The sequence below is a fragment of the Ornithorhynchus anatinus genome, chromosome X1 (genome assembly GCF_004115215.2).
Source record: "Ornithorhynchus anatinus isolate Pmale09 chromosome X1, mOrnAna1.pri.v4, whole genome shotgun sequence".
Lineage (NCBI taxonomy): Eukaryota > Metazoa > Chordata > Mammalia > Monotremata > Ornithorhynchidae > Ornithorhynchus > Ornithorhynchus anatinus.
In genome coordinates, this window is record NC_041749.1 from 89,432,643 (window position 1) to 89,448,457 (window position 15,815).

The window sequence follows — 15,815 nt, forward strand, 5'->3', positions numbered from 1 at the left end:
TTGACCATGCCTACCTACTCTGTTGTACTTTCCCTAGTGCTTAGGACTGTGCTCTGCAAACAGCGCTGAAGACATATCACTGAATGATAGTCACTTCCCCTCCGGGCAGATATGAAAGACCCCATCCTAGTAATTGCCTGACGGTAAAATTATCCCCCAACAACCTGACGGCCCCCTCTCTGGAATGGGGTGATCTGGCAGCTGCCATCCTTCACTAGACTGTGCTGTCTCTCACAGTGCTTCAACATCAACTCCACACCTGGCCAGAAAGACTGTCAAACTACTGGATGCTATAGGACTGCCCAGGGCACTCCAGAACCAACCCAATATGCTAGATTGTGGACTCCTTGAAGGCAGGGAATAGTATCTACTTACTCTATTGTATTCTCCCAAACACTTAACACATTGTTCTGCATCCAGTAAACCCTCAAAAGATACCACTGATTGATTGGTGGATTAGTTTATTGATTGAATCTAAACCCGAATGGATCCACCCTAATCTTGGCTCACACCCTGATGGTGGTCCTGATGATCTGAAATGGATCTGAACTCCAGGTCTGTAAGGCAGGGGAGGCCCTGCAGAGACGGATCCGATTGGCTGCCTGCTGAGCCGTTAGGAGATCTTCATTCCAGCATTTGCTGGACCAATTGGATGTCCCCCAAGATGGGGTGTGATGCTGAACGTTGCGTTTCTTTTTCTTGAAGAGCTCCTGTAAAGGAACTGTAAAGGCCTGACCCTGCTGAGCAAATGAGAGAGTTCATACTGTGGACATGAGTTGGGCCTGCAGCCCAGCCTAGCCCAGTGCACTCTGGGACTTGTAGTTACCTTCTTTTTTTCTCCAGATTCCCAAACCAGTACTGGGGGTTGAAATATCAGTGGGGCCAACTCCTTTTCAACTTCTACCTCAGGGCCAGGTGCAGAAGGTGTTCAGTAAATACAGACTGTTTCATGATGATGATGAGCAACATTTGCCACAGTACCGACTGAATACGTGCAGTAAGTGACACAGGAAGAACAAGTCACGAGGCACAGGACAGACCTCTGCACATGATGAACAGGTTAGTAAATAAACATTTCAAGTGTCAAGGACATGAAACTTAGGAGTCAAATGGCATAAAGATACGTCCAAGAATTACAGAGATTTACCTAAGGGCTAGAGTCATGGAACTTGGCTGTCCAGTATTCCATCTTCCAAAGACTGAAGTCAAAGAATTTGCAGAGGTTTTCTGGAGGACTCCGGTTTACCCCAGAACCCTTGGTGGACATCACTAGACTGTAAGCTCGTCTCTAGACTGTGAACTCGTTATGGGCAGGGAACATGTCTGCTAATTATATTGTATTGTGCTCTTCCAAGGACTTAGTACAGTGCTCTGCACATAGTAAGCGCTCAGTAAATACCATTGATTGACTGATTGATCTCAGGTCCCTCTGGTTGGATCTCTGTTCCCAGCTAATGAGTTCAGGAACTCATGCGCTGACCTTTTGTGGTTTCCAGTCCTATGGGTCCCTCTCTTCTCAAACTCTCCCACTTAATCTGGTTCCTCCCTGTCCCCCTTTCTCCCATTGCTTAGCCCTCAGAGAATTCAGTCCCCTCTTCTTATCAAGGAGATTCAGAGAGGAGGATGATAAAACAAAATAGAACCTTATCTCGTGGTGGAAAGTTGATAAGAACCCCTATCTGAAGACTACAGTGTCCCCTGTGGTGGGGCTGCAGAAGTTCCTTTGAAAATAATCAACACCACCATCTCTACTAAATCTCCCTCTGCACAGCTTGGGCCTTTGATATCGAACCCTCCTGGCTAAATTAGAGCAGGATCCAGCAGACCCCAGAGACAGAGTCTTACGAAATATGGGAACTCAGGTACTCAGCTTTAACTGCCAGAGATGGTCATCTGAGTGGTGGGAGAGGTAGTAGGGTGTCCTTCGGTGACACTGCCCATGGGAGATTCCATCCACGCATCGGTACGTTTGCCCACTTTGCTGTGGCGTGAGATGTGGGGCGACCAGATTAAGCAGCCACAACGTATTTTAACAAGCATCTAGTAAAGAGGTTGGATTCTGGACCTTAGCTGGGACATTCAGAGGACAGAGTGACATTCTGGGTAAAGCCCGACCAAGGCCGGGAGACTGGGTGGAAGAGAGCAGCTGCTCTCCAGCTCTGGGAATGAGGAGAGTAATGGATATGGTGCTGTCTCCGCCATCTCTGAGTGCTACCTGGTGGGCAGAAGCCAACAGCTTGCTCTTTGGCAGAGAGTTAGCACTTCAGATTACCTCTTGGGGAGGAGGAGTGGGGTGTGCCTTGAGTCTCAATAATGATTTTCGCTGCTTAAAAGAGTGCCAAGGTCTGCTAGACCCAGTTGGGCATCTTAGCACTCCACAGTGGATCCAAATCCTGCATTTGTTGGGCTGAGCCTCAGTAAGGGGGGACCATGGAGCTGAGACAAGGGGCTCTAGATGGGGTAGTGAGGCTCTCCAATATAGGGGAGTGGGAATTGGAAGATGATTTCCATCAATCAGTCAATCAATTGAATTTATCGAGTGCTTACTGTGTACGGAGCACTGTACTAAGCGTTTGGGAGAGTAAATATAACAGAGGGGGTAGACACATTCCCTGCCCATTGTGAGCTTACAATCTAGAGGGGAGACATAAATATAATAAATTATGGATGTGTACACAAGTGCTGTGGGGCTGAGGGAAAGGTCAATGAAGGGTGCAAATTCAAGTGCAAGGGCGACGTATAAGGGAGTGGGAGAAGAGGAAATGAGGGCCTAGTCGGGGAAGACCTCTTGGAGGAGATGTGCCTCAATAAAGCTTTGAAGTTAGGGAGAGAAATTGTCTGTCGGGTGTGAAGAGGGAGGGCGTTCCAGGCCAGAGGCAGGATGTGGGCGAGAGGTCGGTGGAGAGCGAAACGAGATGGAGGTACAGTGAGTAGGTTGGCATTAGAGGAACGAAGTGTGTGAAATGGGTTGTAGTAGGAAAGCAGCAATGTAAGGTAGGAGGGGGCAAGGTGATCAAATGCTTTAAAGCCCATTTTTTAAATGGTAGTTAAAGCGCTTACTGACAGGCACCATTCTAAGCCCTAGGGTAGATACAAGCTAATCAGGTTGAACACTGTCCATATGCCATATGGGGCTCACAGTCCTAATCCCCCTTTTACAGATGAGGTAACTGAAGCACAGAAAAGTTAAGTGACTTGCCCAAGGTGGAGCCAAGATTAGAACCCAGGTCCTTCTGACTCCCAGGCCCGTGCTTCATCCACTAGGCCATGCTGCCTCTCCATGGCAAGGCGTTTCTTTTTGATGTGGAGTTGGATGGGCAACCCCTGGAGGTTCTTGAGAAGTGGGCAAACATGGCCTGAAAATTTTTGTAGAAAAATGAGCCGGGTAGCAGAATGAAGTATGGACCGGAGTGGAGAGAAACAGGAGTCAGGGAGGTCAGCCAGGAGGCTGATACTGTAATCAAGGTGGGATAGGATAAGTGCTTGGATTAACGTGGAAGCGGTTTGGATGGAGAGGAAATGATGGCTTTTAGCAATGTTGTGGAGGTTGAACCGAGAGGACTGAGTGAGATATTAAATAAGAGCGTTGAGTCGAAGACAACGCCAAGGTTATGGGCCTTTCAGGCTGGGAGGATGGTGGTGCTGTCTACAGTGACAATCAGAAGAAGAAGCTCAGCTCTTTCTGTAATGGAGGACATAGGCCTTGCGGTAAAGTTAGTGTTCTCTCTCCCCCAGAACAGTCTGGTTATCAAACACTAAAATCATTATATGGTGTCAGAAGCAGGGGAAAACAGGCTCAAAAATTGTTACTGAGAAATACCAATATGAGCAGCACTTGAGAGCCAAAGGGGGGAGGAGAAGCAGAAGCTCCTTTATTTCCATATAACCCCTCCCATCTGCCTTCAAACTAGCTCTGAGCAGTACCCCTTACTGCAAGTCACTTAACCTCTCTGTGCCTCAGTTACCTCAGCTGTAAAATGGAAATTCAGACTGTGAACCCTAAGTGGGGCAGGGACTGTGTCCAACCCGATTTGCTTGTATCCACTCCAGAGCTTAGTACCGTACCTGACACATAGTAAGCGCTTAACAAATACCACAATTATGATGATTATTTTTATTGTTCCAAACTCCAAGCTGCCAGATAGTCCCAGAGCACCTCCAAGATGTTTCCTGCCTCCCAGTGGGCCAGTCTGGTCTTGGCAGAAGTGGTGAAGGGAAAGAGATGGAAGGGAGAGCCCTGAAAAGAAGTGGCAATCTTAAAGCATGGCGACAGACACACAGGCATGTACACACATGCACACATGCATGTCCCCATGACCCTAAGTAGGGGAGAGGTCAGGAAAGTTAAATTTGCATGTCCTAAAGTCCCCATCTGACCTCCAGTGATCAGGCAATCCTGCAGAAAAGTGGAGAGAATTCAAGCAAAGGTTTGTATCACATTTGGCAGTCACGAGATCTGAAGCTAGGGATTCCATTTTCTTGCAGATGTGAGGGACAAGGAAGCCTTGGAGCTTTAGAACAACTTCAAATCTGAAGGCAGTAAAAATAGGCAATTAAAGGAAATATTGGCCAAATGTGGGGAGTACTGTATATGAAGAATAATGAGGCATTTGAAAGGTACCAATTCTTCATGTGTGTACTCAAACCAGATGAAAGCACTGAGCAGCACATCACAGAGTTGAAAACGCCAGGTAATACCTGTGCTTTTGAAAATTTAACAGATTCGCTGATGAGTGATCGGATTAACTATGGGATTACAGACAATGCCCTTATGAGAAGCTATTGCGTAAAGGGGACATAACCCTAGATAAGGCTCTTCACATCCACAGAACAGCAGAGACTGTACAAGTGACAGAAACTATTCAGGCACTAAGTAGAAAAGAGTATGGATAGAAAAGCCCACTTCAAAGCATGTCCAGAATAGACATTTTGTGCAACACAACAAATCATACCCACCGATCAGTCAATCACTGGTATTTATTGAGTGCTAACTGTGTACTAAGCTCTTGGGGATGAAGGAATCTAATATGGAAGTGTTGGAATCAAGAAGAACTTATAAGCGAGACCATCCCATAAAGAATCATGGTTTCATATCAACTGAGAAGCAGGGTGGCTTAATGGATAGAGCACAGGCCTAGGAGTCAGAAGGATCTGGGTTCTAATCCTGGCTCTGCGGCTTGTTTGCTGTGTGACCTTGGGCAAGTCACTTCACTTCCTCTGTGCCTCAGTTATCTCATCTGTAAAATGGGGATTAAGACTGTGAGCCCCGTGTGGGACAGGGACTGTGTCCAACCTGATTAGCTCTAGTCCAGTGCTCAGTACAGTCCCTGGCACACCTTCTTCTTTAAATGCCGTCAAGTCGTCTCTGACCCAAAGCAACTCCATGGACACACCCTCTTCAGAATGTCCCATCTTCTGTCATAAGGTCATTCTGGTATGTGTATACATAGAGTTTTCTTGGTAAAGATACGGAAATGGTTTACCATCGCCTTCTTCCATGCAGTAAAAACTCAAGTCTACATCATTGTCTTTGATCAATGTTTTGATCACTTGATCATCTGCTTTTGACTCTTTCCCATGCCGCTGCTGCCCAGCACAAGTGAATCGACTCTGTCTGATGCTTCGGCTTAGACCTTTCCATTATGGGTAGTCTTATATGTCATAGCTCTAAGCTTCATCCACGTGCACAAGCTCTCCTGCCGTGATAAGGTGTCCATTCATAGGATTCATACATGGCACATAGTAAGTGCTTAACAAATACCAGAAAAGAAAAAAACAAACTGGATCCTCAAGCTCAGGACAATAGTTTACTTTAGCATATTATCAAAGACTGAAAACAACACCAGAATTGAATCCAATTTACATAAAAATGACTGGCTGCTCAGAGACAAAAATATAGCAGAGAATGGATGATGCGTTGCCAGCATCAGGTATAAAAACAGCAGAATTCCAGCTGATGTTCACTGTAGGAGCTAAGAAAGTGACTTCAATTTAGGATCTGGCAGTAAGTGAGAAAAATTAAGCTGGTCGGGAGAATGCTCAACCTACCACCGGGAATATCAGACTAGCAGAATATCACGATTTATTCCAAGGGTGCTTGCTTTATGAGCATGCTCTCCAAATGAGAGATGAAGCTCCTCCCAGAGAGACATGTATGAAAATGCCTTCTATTCTCTGTTATAAATGTGATCTGAATAGATAATAAAGTTCCTCCCATTATGTACCCATGCAGAATGGTTCCTTCGCTCTTTGGAATCAATTTAAGGCAAATCATCTCAGATCTTGTGGATGAAGCAGATTTTTAGACCAATGTAGCAAAAATTACAAAGAAGAATTCATTACAGAAATTGAAGCTACTGTTCAACAGAGAAAAGGAAAAGCTTCTGAGGAACTTCAGTTAGAACAAAAGAGTTTGTAGGGACTGAAAAGAGTTTAAAGACTCAGTCCTGGGTGATCATGAGTGCTGCATTCTGTACAGAGTTGACATTTCTTAGCAATTATTATTTATGTGTAAATTTGGGGAAGAGAATTTATTTCAGGATTAAATGGGAAGAAGTGGGGAGGTTAATATTCAGAGACAGTTCCTTAATAGGAGTGGGCTAGAAAATTGTGATTTGGAAGTCAGTCCCTAACTGGCAGAAACAGCTCTCTATAATGAAGGACAGACGTACTATCAGTCAATCTGTGGTCTTTTTTGAGCACTTACAGTGTGCACTAGACACTTGAGAGACTACAACAGAAGTGGTAGACACATTCCCTGCCCACCAAAATCTAATAGTCTAGAGGGTGAGACAGACATTAGAACAAATTATGGATAAGTGGTGTAGAGCTGAAGATGGGGTGAATATCAAGTGCTTAAAGGGTACAGATCCAAATAATAATAATAGTAATTATGGTATTTGTTAAGTGCTTATTATGTGCCAGGCACTGTACTAAGTGCTGAGGAGGATACAAGCAAATTGGGTTGGACACAGTCCCTGTCCCACATGGGGCTCACAGTCTCAATCCCCATTTTACAGATGAGGTAACTGAGTCATAGAGAAGTGAAGTGACTTACCCAAGGTCACACAGCAGACAAGTGTCAGAGCCAGGATGAGAATCCATGACCGTCTGACTCCTAGGCCCATGCTCTATCCACTATGCCATGCTCCAGGTGAATAGGTGACACCGAAGGGAGAGGAAGTAGGGGAACTGAGGAGCTAGTTGGGGAACGATTCTTGGAGGAGATGTGATTTCAATAAGAATTATTAATAATTATGGTATTTGTTAAACACCTATGTGCCAGGCACTGTACTAAGCGCTGGGGTAGATACAAGCAAATTGGGTTGGACAATATCCCTTACCCACATGGGGCTCACAATCTTAGTCCCCATTTTACAGATGAAGTAACTGAGACACAGAAAAGTTAAGTGACTTGCCCAAGGTCACACAGCAGACAAGCAGCAGAGCTGGGATTAGAACTCAGGTCCTTCTGACTCCCAGGCCCATGCTCTATCCACTAAACCAAGCTGCTTCTCACAGACTTTGGGAGGTTGGGAGGAAGATTGGGAGGGAGAGTGGTGCTTGGTCATATATGAAGGGGGAGAGAATTCCAGGCCAGAGGCAGAATATGGGCAAGGGGGAGGCAGTGAGATAGATGAGATCAAGGAACAGTGAATAGGTTGACATTGGAGGAGCAAAGTGAGAGTGCTAGGTTGTAGTAGGAAATCAGAGAGGTAAGGTTTGGGAAGAATATGTTGGTCAAGCAATGGTTTCGCCTGATTACAAGATTCCTTCCAGTCTAATGGGAATAACAGTGGTCATAAATTGATGAATATACAATAGTTAAAGGTGAGAAAGGGGATACAGATGTTTGACCCGTGCCAGCATCCAGGCTGAGAGGTGCCAAGACTGGAAAGGTGGAGGGATGAATCAAGGGGAAGTGGCTTTTTAGGAAAGCTTTGAAGCGGGGAGGGATGTGGCTTGATGGGTTTCATTCAGTTGTTCTGAAGGCTAAACGTTGCTGGTCCTTGGCAGAGAGTTGTGATTTTACAACAGGGAATGAATAGGGTAGTAGTACCCAGTCCTGGGCCTCCTTTCCTGTGATCGAAGGCTGTTAGATCAAGGGCTGGGGCCTTGGACAGTTCCACCACTGGGCTCCAAGCTTTCTGCTCTGAAGTTGAAAAAGGGGGGGGGGGGGGGGGGGGGGGTGTGTGTGTGTGTGTGTGTGTGTGTGTGTGTGTGTGTGTGTGTGTGTGTGTGTGTGTGTTTCAAACCATTGATTTCCCCCCTTTCTCCTCTGGACTCTCCAAAATTCCGCCAGAAAGCCTGTCCTTCTGAATTCCTCTCTCCTCCCTTTGTGCCACCCCTTCTTCTCCCCTCCCCAAACTCCCATTTTCTGCAAGCCCATGAAGCTAATGGAGTGGCAGTTTCAGAACCTGAAAGGCCATGGTGCTGTGAGAGACTGGCCCAAAAGCCAGTCTGAGAGTCAATCATATTTATTGAGCGCTTACTTTGTGCAGAGCACTGTACTAAGCACTTGGGAGGGTACAATATAACAATAAACAGACACATTCCCTGCCCACAGTGAGCTTACAGTCTGGGGAAGGGGGGGACAGGGCCTATGAGGGCTGACATGAGAAGCAGAGCAGGGGTATGGCCGGCATGAAAGGAGGATCCACGGAGATGAGAGGACTGAGGTCACATCTCTTGCCTGCCATTCTGCTGCGGAGATGGCACACTCATCAAGGATTGCTCACTCCCTGGCCCACTGAGGCAGGAGGGAAGGGTTGGGTGACACCAGGCCGAGGTAGGAGAAATAATTTCTGAAATGCTATTCTCTGGAGTAAGGGCAGCAGCCGCAGCAGCAGCAGACGATAGAAACCAGGACAATCACAGGTCAAACAAATTGGTCTGGTTATTTTTCCAAGATGTTCTTCTGGGTTGAGTGTTCACTTTGGGAAGGTTATTCACACTCAGATTTCAAGATTTCAAGTCTGAGTCATCTGTTTAAAGACAAACCTGAGGGGAGCTGAGGTCAGGCAGCTGGAGCCAAAACTCCAATTTCGCTATATATTTTTAAAGGATTGAAGAAACTCAAGCTGAGGAGAAACACTTTCTGTGAATTTTCCTTCCAAATGTCTATGAAAGCATTTTTTCCCTCAAAAAAATGTAAACATACCCCTGCTTCCAGGGTTACGGAGAAGCTCCAGCATAGCACATTTTGGTGTTGGAAGGATAAACTTCTCCCGACCTAACACACCTGCAGCCGTGAGGTCTCTGAGGCTTAGGAACAGGATCGCTTGATAAAGACGGGCCTGGGTGTGTACCCCTCTCTACCCAGAAAGCGGCACATGACCCAAGGTCCTGGGTGGAGGGGTGGGGGTAGTCTAGAGGTCTGGATTCTTGTGTCAGCTCTGTTTCTGGGAATATAAATCAAGCAAGCAAAGAAGAAAGAAATTATAATTATTGAGCACTTACTGGGTGCAGAGCACTGGACTAAGCACTTGGGAGCATACAGTATAATAGAGTTGGTAGACATGATCCCCGCCCGCATGGAGTTTACAGACTAGTGGAATGTGCAGGTATTTGCTACCCTATCTGGGTCTGTTATTCTTTCTATGAAACAGAGATAACCATTTCTGCCACAGGGACATTCTGTCATTTTAAAGAGGGGAGGAGGAGGAGGAAGAGGAGGATCAGAAAATTCTAAAATCATGAAGTTGGAAGAGATCTCAGGATGTTCCCCCAGCCTAAAACAGCTTCTCACTTCAGCTTCACTAAACCATGCCCTCCCCTCCTTCAAAGCTCCCCTAAAAACCCCCTCCTCCAGTAGGCGTTCCTTTATTGCCCCCCACTGCCCCAATGATGACACCCCTTCAACCGCCTCAGCACACATCTATTTAGGTCAAAAAGTTGGTTGGTTTATTTATTTGTCATTGATTTATTCACCCACCCAGGTTCATTATTCCTACCTGTTCTCTCCCTCAACTTTTGTATTTTTGCCTCTTCGGTAATAATAATAATAATAATGATAATTATGGTATTTGTTAAGAACTTACTAATGCCAGGCACTATACTAAGCACTGGGGTGGGTACAATTAAATCGGTTGAACACAGTCCCTGTCCCACATGGGGCTCACAATCTCAAATCCCCATTTTACAGATGAGGTAACTGAGGCCCAGAGAAGTGAAGTGATTTACCCAAAGTCACACAGCAGACAAATGGCTGAGCAGGGGTTAGAACCCATGACCTTCTGACTCTCAGGCCCATGCTCTACCCACTGTGCCATGCTGCTTCTCTTTATGTTGGCTTGTTGTCCCCACTGGATTGTAAACTTCTCGAGGGCAGAGATCACGTCTCATTAATTTTGAACATTTGAACATCCTTTGTAGAAGGCATGGCACACAGTAGGTGCTCATCCAGCACAGGTGGTGGTGATGATGATGATGAAGGCACGAAGAAGACATCTGGTTTAGCCTCCTCAGTCAATCTGGTATTTATTGAGCTCTTACTCTGTACACTGTACTCAGTGGAAAGAGCCTGGGCTTCGGAGTCAGGGGTCATGGGTTCGACTCCCGGCTCTGCCACTTGTCAGCTGTGTGACTGTGGGCAAGTCACTTAACTTCTCTGTGCCTCAGTTACCTCATCTGTAAAATGGGGATTAACTGTGAGCCTCACGTGGGACAACCTGATTCCCCTGTATCTACCCCAGCGCTTAGAACAGTGCTCTGCACATAGTAAGCGCTTAACAAATACCAACATTATTATTATTGCTCGGGAGACTGCCCTACAACAGAGTTGGTGGATATGTTCCCTGTCCTCGAGGAGTTTACAGTCTTAGAGGGATAGATTGCCTTCAGTCAGCTAAGCTCATTGTGTGGGGGGAATGCCTCCGTTTACTGTTATATCATACTCTCCCAAGTGCTTAGTACAGTGCTCTGCCCACAGTAAATGTTCAACAAATATGATCAACTGACTGAGCTGAGCAGTCTGTAATTCAGTTTCTCATTCAGTGTGTTGAAGATTGAATATTTCCACTTGGTACTGTAGCAAGACTGCCTTTGTCAAATAAATTAGCTTATGTTCATATCCGTAATTTATATTAATGTCTGTCTCTCCCTCAGTACTGTAATTTCATCATGGGCAGAGAACGAGTCTACCAACTCTGCTATATTGTACTTTCCCAAGTGCTTAGTTCAGGGCTCTGCACACAGTAAAGCCTCAATAGATGCCATTTATTGATTGGATTGGGTTTGTGCAGCACCTATTCCCAGTGCTTTACCTTCTTATCGGAAGCCTGGATGTTTAGGTTCTAGATCCAACTCGATCACTACCTCATTGTCCCCACTGTGGGCCTAGCTTGTCCTCGTGGAAAAGCAGGGTTGGACTTTGCAGGGAGATGTAGGTGGTCAGCTAAATGGAGCCCCCAGTTTGGATCGCCAAGTTGAACTCAGTGTACCTATTAAAGAGGGGCTCCAAAGACGATTACTCAATCACTAACCTCTGTTGTTTCCTGCAGAGCTCTTTCTAAATTCTTTTTTTTTATCAAAAAGTTCCAGAAATTTGATAGGGGAGATGAGGCGATGGGCACTACTAGGGAGGATAATAGAGAAAAACTGTCACTTCCCTGGTGGTAGCTTTGTCAAACCTGCTGCTTTCTGAGATAAAGGCCCAGCTAGTGGTTTGGGTTCTCTATCAAAATGTTGATTTTCCTGTTTGATTATGTATGAAATATAGAGTCAGAACTTCAAGGAGGGCCCTGAAAGGGAATCAGTCAGTCACAGGTCAGATGCTGACAGGTCAGTTGTGAGTGCCACAGCTGGGCTTCCTGAAGATGACCCCACTCGGAAGCCCTCAGAGCCAATAATCGTGTGTTCATCAGGAGCTTTTGTTTGATTTTTCTCTGTCCCACCTGCTGATGCCCTCCTGAGCCTCAGAGGGTTTAAATAGCCACAGCTGGTGGGGCCACAAGGCAAGTTATTTCTTAGGTTTGGTCTAGTTTCCCAAGAGAATGTTGAGGGTTCCAGCTCTGTTCTCCCACTCATAATTGTGGTATTTTGTTAAGTGCTTACTATGTGCCAGGCACTATACTAAGAGCTGGGGTAGATACAAGATAAGTGGGTAGGACACAGTTGCTGTCCCATGTAGGGCTCACAGTCTTAATCCCCATCTTACAAATGAGGTAACTGAGGCACTGAGAAGTAAAGTGACTTGCCCAAGGTCACACAACAGATAAGTAGTGGAACCAGGCTTAGAACCCAGGTCCTCTGATTCCCAGGCCCATGCTCTTTCCATGAGGCCACACTGTTTGTTTAGTTCTTGTTCAAGCCAGTTGGTCTCAAGAAAGAAGCTCTAGAAAATTATAAAAAGGTAAGAGTTACTTAATGAAGACTTGCTAATTCTCTTTTAGACTGTGAGCCCATTGTTGGGCAGGGATTGTCTCTATCTGTTGCCAAACTGTACATTCCAAGTGCTTAGTGCAGTGCTCTGCACACAGTAAGCACTCAATAAATACAGTTGAATGAGTGAATGAATGAATTCTCACTTGCTCACTTGCCCAAGACTAGCAGAACATTGTTCCAGATAAATAGCAAAAAATGCTTAGGGCAATTACTCTACTAAAAACCACCTGGGTGGGGACTTACTGCATTCTTAAAAGTTCTTTTCCAGGCAGAAGAAATGGCATAGCCCATGAGCTTCTATCGCTTAGCATGTCAGCTGTGTGACTGGGCAAGTCACTTCACTTCTCTGTGCCTCAGTTACCTCATCTGTAAAATGGGGATTAAGACTGTGAGCCTCACGTGGGACAACCTGATTACCCTGTATCTACCCCAGTGCTTAGAACAGTGCTCTGCACATAGTAAGCGCTTAACAAATACCAACATTATTATTATATGGTCTCTGTGGGCTCCTGCGTCCATTGAATATTTAGCTCATTTCCCTGCTCCAGTGAGGAGACTGAATTCCCCTTTTACAATCATCAGAGTTCAGGATGTAGGAAGAATGTTCTGGCTGGGAAGAGTGTTAAGCACCATAGCTGAAACTACAGTTTTGACCCATTTCCTCTTCCGCAGCCTTCAGAGCCTCAGAGGAGAGAGATAGGGTAAACACAATCATTTGGCTTGTGTACAGGTGAAAACCTTGCTATCTTCCTTGTTATGATCAATCATATTGGCTGAGCAGCTAGTGGATTTACAGCCCCATCCCAAAAAATAATAATAGTAATAATAATAATGGTGATAGTATTTGATAAGTGCTTACTGTATGCCAAGCACTATATTAAGTGCTGGGGTAAATAGAGAATGATCAGGTCCCACATGGGGCTCACAGAATAAGTAGGCGGGAGAACAGATATTAATTTCCATTTTATAGTACGGTAATATTGAGAAGCACTTACTATGTACCAAGCACTGTAGTAGTTACAAGATGATCAGGTCAGACACAGTCCCTGCCCCATATGGGGCTCACAATCTAAGGGGGAGGGAGAATAGATATGATTGAATGAATGCAAATAAGAAACTCAAGTGGATAAAGAAATGACTAATGCATAAATGGAAAAATATAAAAGTGCTAAAATGGTTGAAGGAAAATTAGCAGGAAGTGGGGCCATTAATTGGGAGCTGGAGTCCCAGAAGATGTGGTCTTTCAGAAGGGCTTAGAAAAAGGAAAAGCAGTGTGGTATAGTGGAAGGGACATGGAAGTAGGAGTCAGGGGACCCCGTTTTAATCCCGGCTCTGCCACTTGCCTGATATGTGACCTCGGGTAAGTTGCTTCACTTCTCCGTGTCTCAGTTTCTTCTGTGAAATGGGGATTCAATACCTGTTGTTTCGAAGACCGTGAGCCCCAGGTGGCAGGGACTGTGTCCGAACTGATTGTCTTCTTCCTACTGCAGTGCTTGGCACAGAGTAAGCATTTAACACATACTACACATACTATTATTATTAGGAGATACAGATTACCATCACCTTGTGCCCTCCTACCTCACCTCTCTTCTCTCTTTCTACAACCCAGCCCAAACACTTCACTTCTCTAGTGCTTACCTTCTCACCTGTCTTGCTACCGACCCCTAACCCTCGTTCTACCTATGGCCTGGAACACCCTCCCTCCTCTAATCCAAAAGACAGCTACTCTCCCCCACTTCACTTCACTTCACTGAAAGCACATGTCCAAGAGGCCTTCCCAGACTAAGCCTCACTTTTCCTCATCTCCCACTCTCTTTTGCACCACCCTGACTTGCTTCCTTGCTCATCCCCGCCTCCCAGCCCAAAGCACTTATGCACATATCTTTAATTTTATTTATTTGTATTGATGTCTGTCTCCTCCACTCTAGACTGTGAGCTCATGTGGGCAGGGATTGTCACTGTTTTTTGTTGTATTGTACTTTCCCAAGCCCTTTGTACAGTGCTCTGCACACAGTAAGGGCTCAATAAATACGATTGAATGAATGAATTAGTAAATCTGAAGCACAGGGGCATTCCAAGCTGTAGAAAGACAGGAACAGTGGTCAAAGATGGGAGAGGAGCCAAGACGCTGAGCTGGGGTGGAGCTGGAGATGAGAGGAGTTGGGCAACTGGGAGCCAGCTGCTGGAAAACCTTGAAGCCAATAACAAATTATACAAGTCCTCAGCTCCCACAAATACTTGTTGTGGCCAGTACAGCCAAAGATAACTCCTTGTAGTCCAACAGTGTCATTGTTGTCTCTCTCGCAAATGAAGTCCCCCCTCTAGGTCAGACATCACAGCCAAGTTTCCTCTCCCCTTAAGATATCCCTCAGCTTTCTCCTTAGGTTAAACAATCCCAATTCCTTTAACCATCCCTATTTTCCAGTCCGATTCCACTTCTCGCCTCTGAACCAGCCCCGTCTTCTCAACATCTATTTACAGTACCTGGTGGGGCAGTCCAGGTGATATGCCTACTGAGAGGAGATCCTGAAGCTGTGTCCAAACCTTTCCCAGTCCTGGACACTGCCCTGTACACAAGCTGCTGAGTTCCTGTGCGGGGGCCATTTCTGCAAAGGGGGGAACCAGTGTAGCCGCCCCAGGAGCCCTCAAACTGCTGACCTCCGCCTTCTGGAAATATTTGGTGGAGGCAAAACCTCAGCTGACCCCAGACAGGATCTGGAATAATAATTTTCCTAATCCCTCAGTCGTTATCTTAAAAGGGAATGTATTGTTCTCCTAATTAGCTTGGTCCACACACTGTGCATTTTTCCACGCGAATGCACTGTGCATAAACTAATTAAAAGAAATTTGCAGCCATAAGAACTCTCTCGCTCTTTCTCTCTCTCTCTCTCTTGCTCTCTTGACTTGGGGAAAAATCTTTCAGCCCCTTCTTTTCTTTCTGGCCCACTGTGTGGAGTGCTTTGAAGCCCCCCAGGTTGCAGCCAGAAAATGGATCTCCATCCTGGTATATGTTCTTTTGTGTGTGTATGAGATTGAAGGTTGAACTTTTGCCCATCTCAACATAGAAGTGGCGGGCTGTTGAAGAGTTCCCTGGGCGGGCCCGGTGAGGAAGGATAAAGTTATTTTTGCATTATCGAAATGAGCTGGGATTGGGCCTTAGAAGTGTTGCGCCTCTAGGTGTCTAAGTTGTTGATGTCACGGGCAGCTATTAGACTGTAAGCCCGTCAAACGGCAGGGACTGTCTCTATCTGTTGCCGACTTGTTCATTCCAAGCGCTTAGTACAGTGCTCTGCACATAGTAAGTGCTCAATAAATGCTATTGAATGAATTGAGGTATTTATTGAGTGCTTACTCTAGGCCAAGCACACAGTGCTAAGCTTTGGGATAGATAAAACACAGTCAGATCAGAACACAATCCCTTGTCCACATGG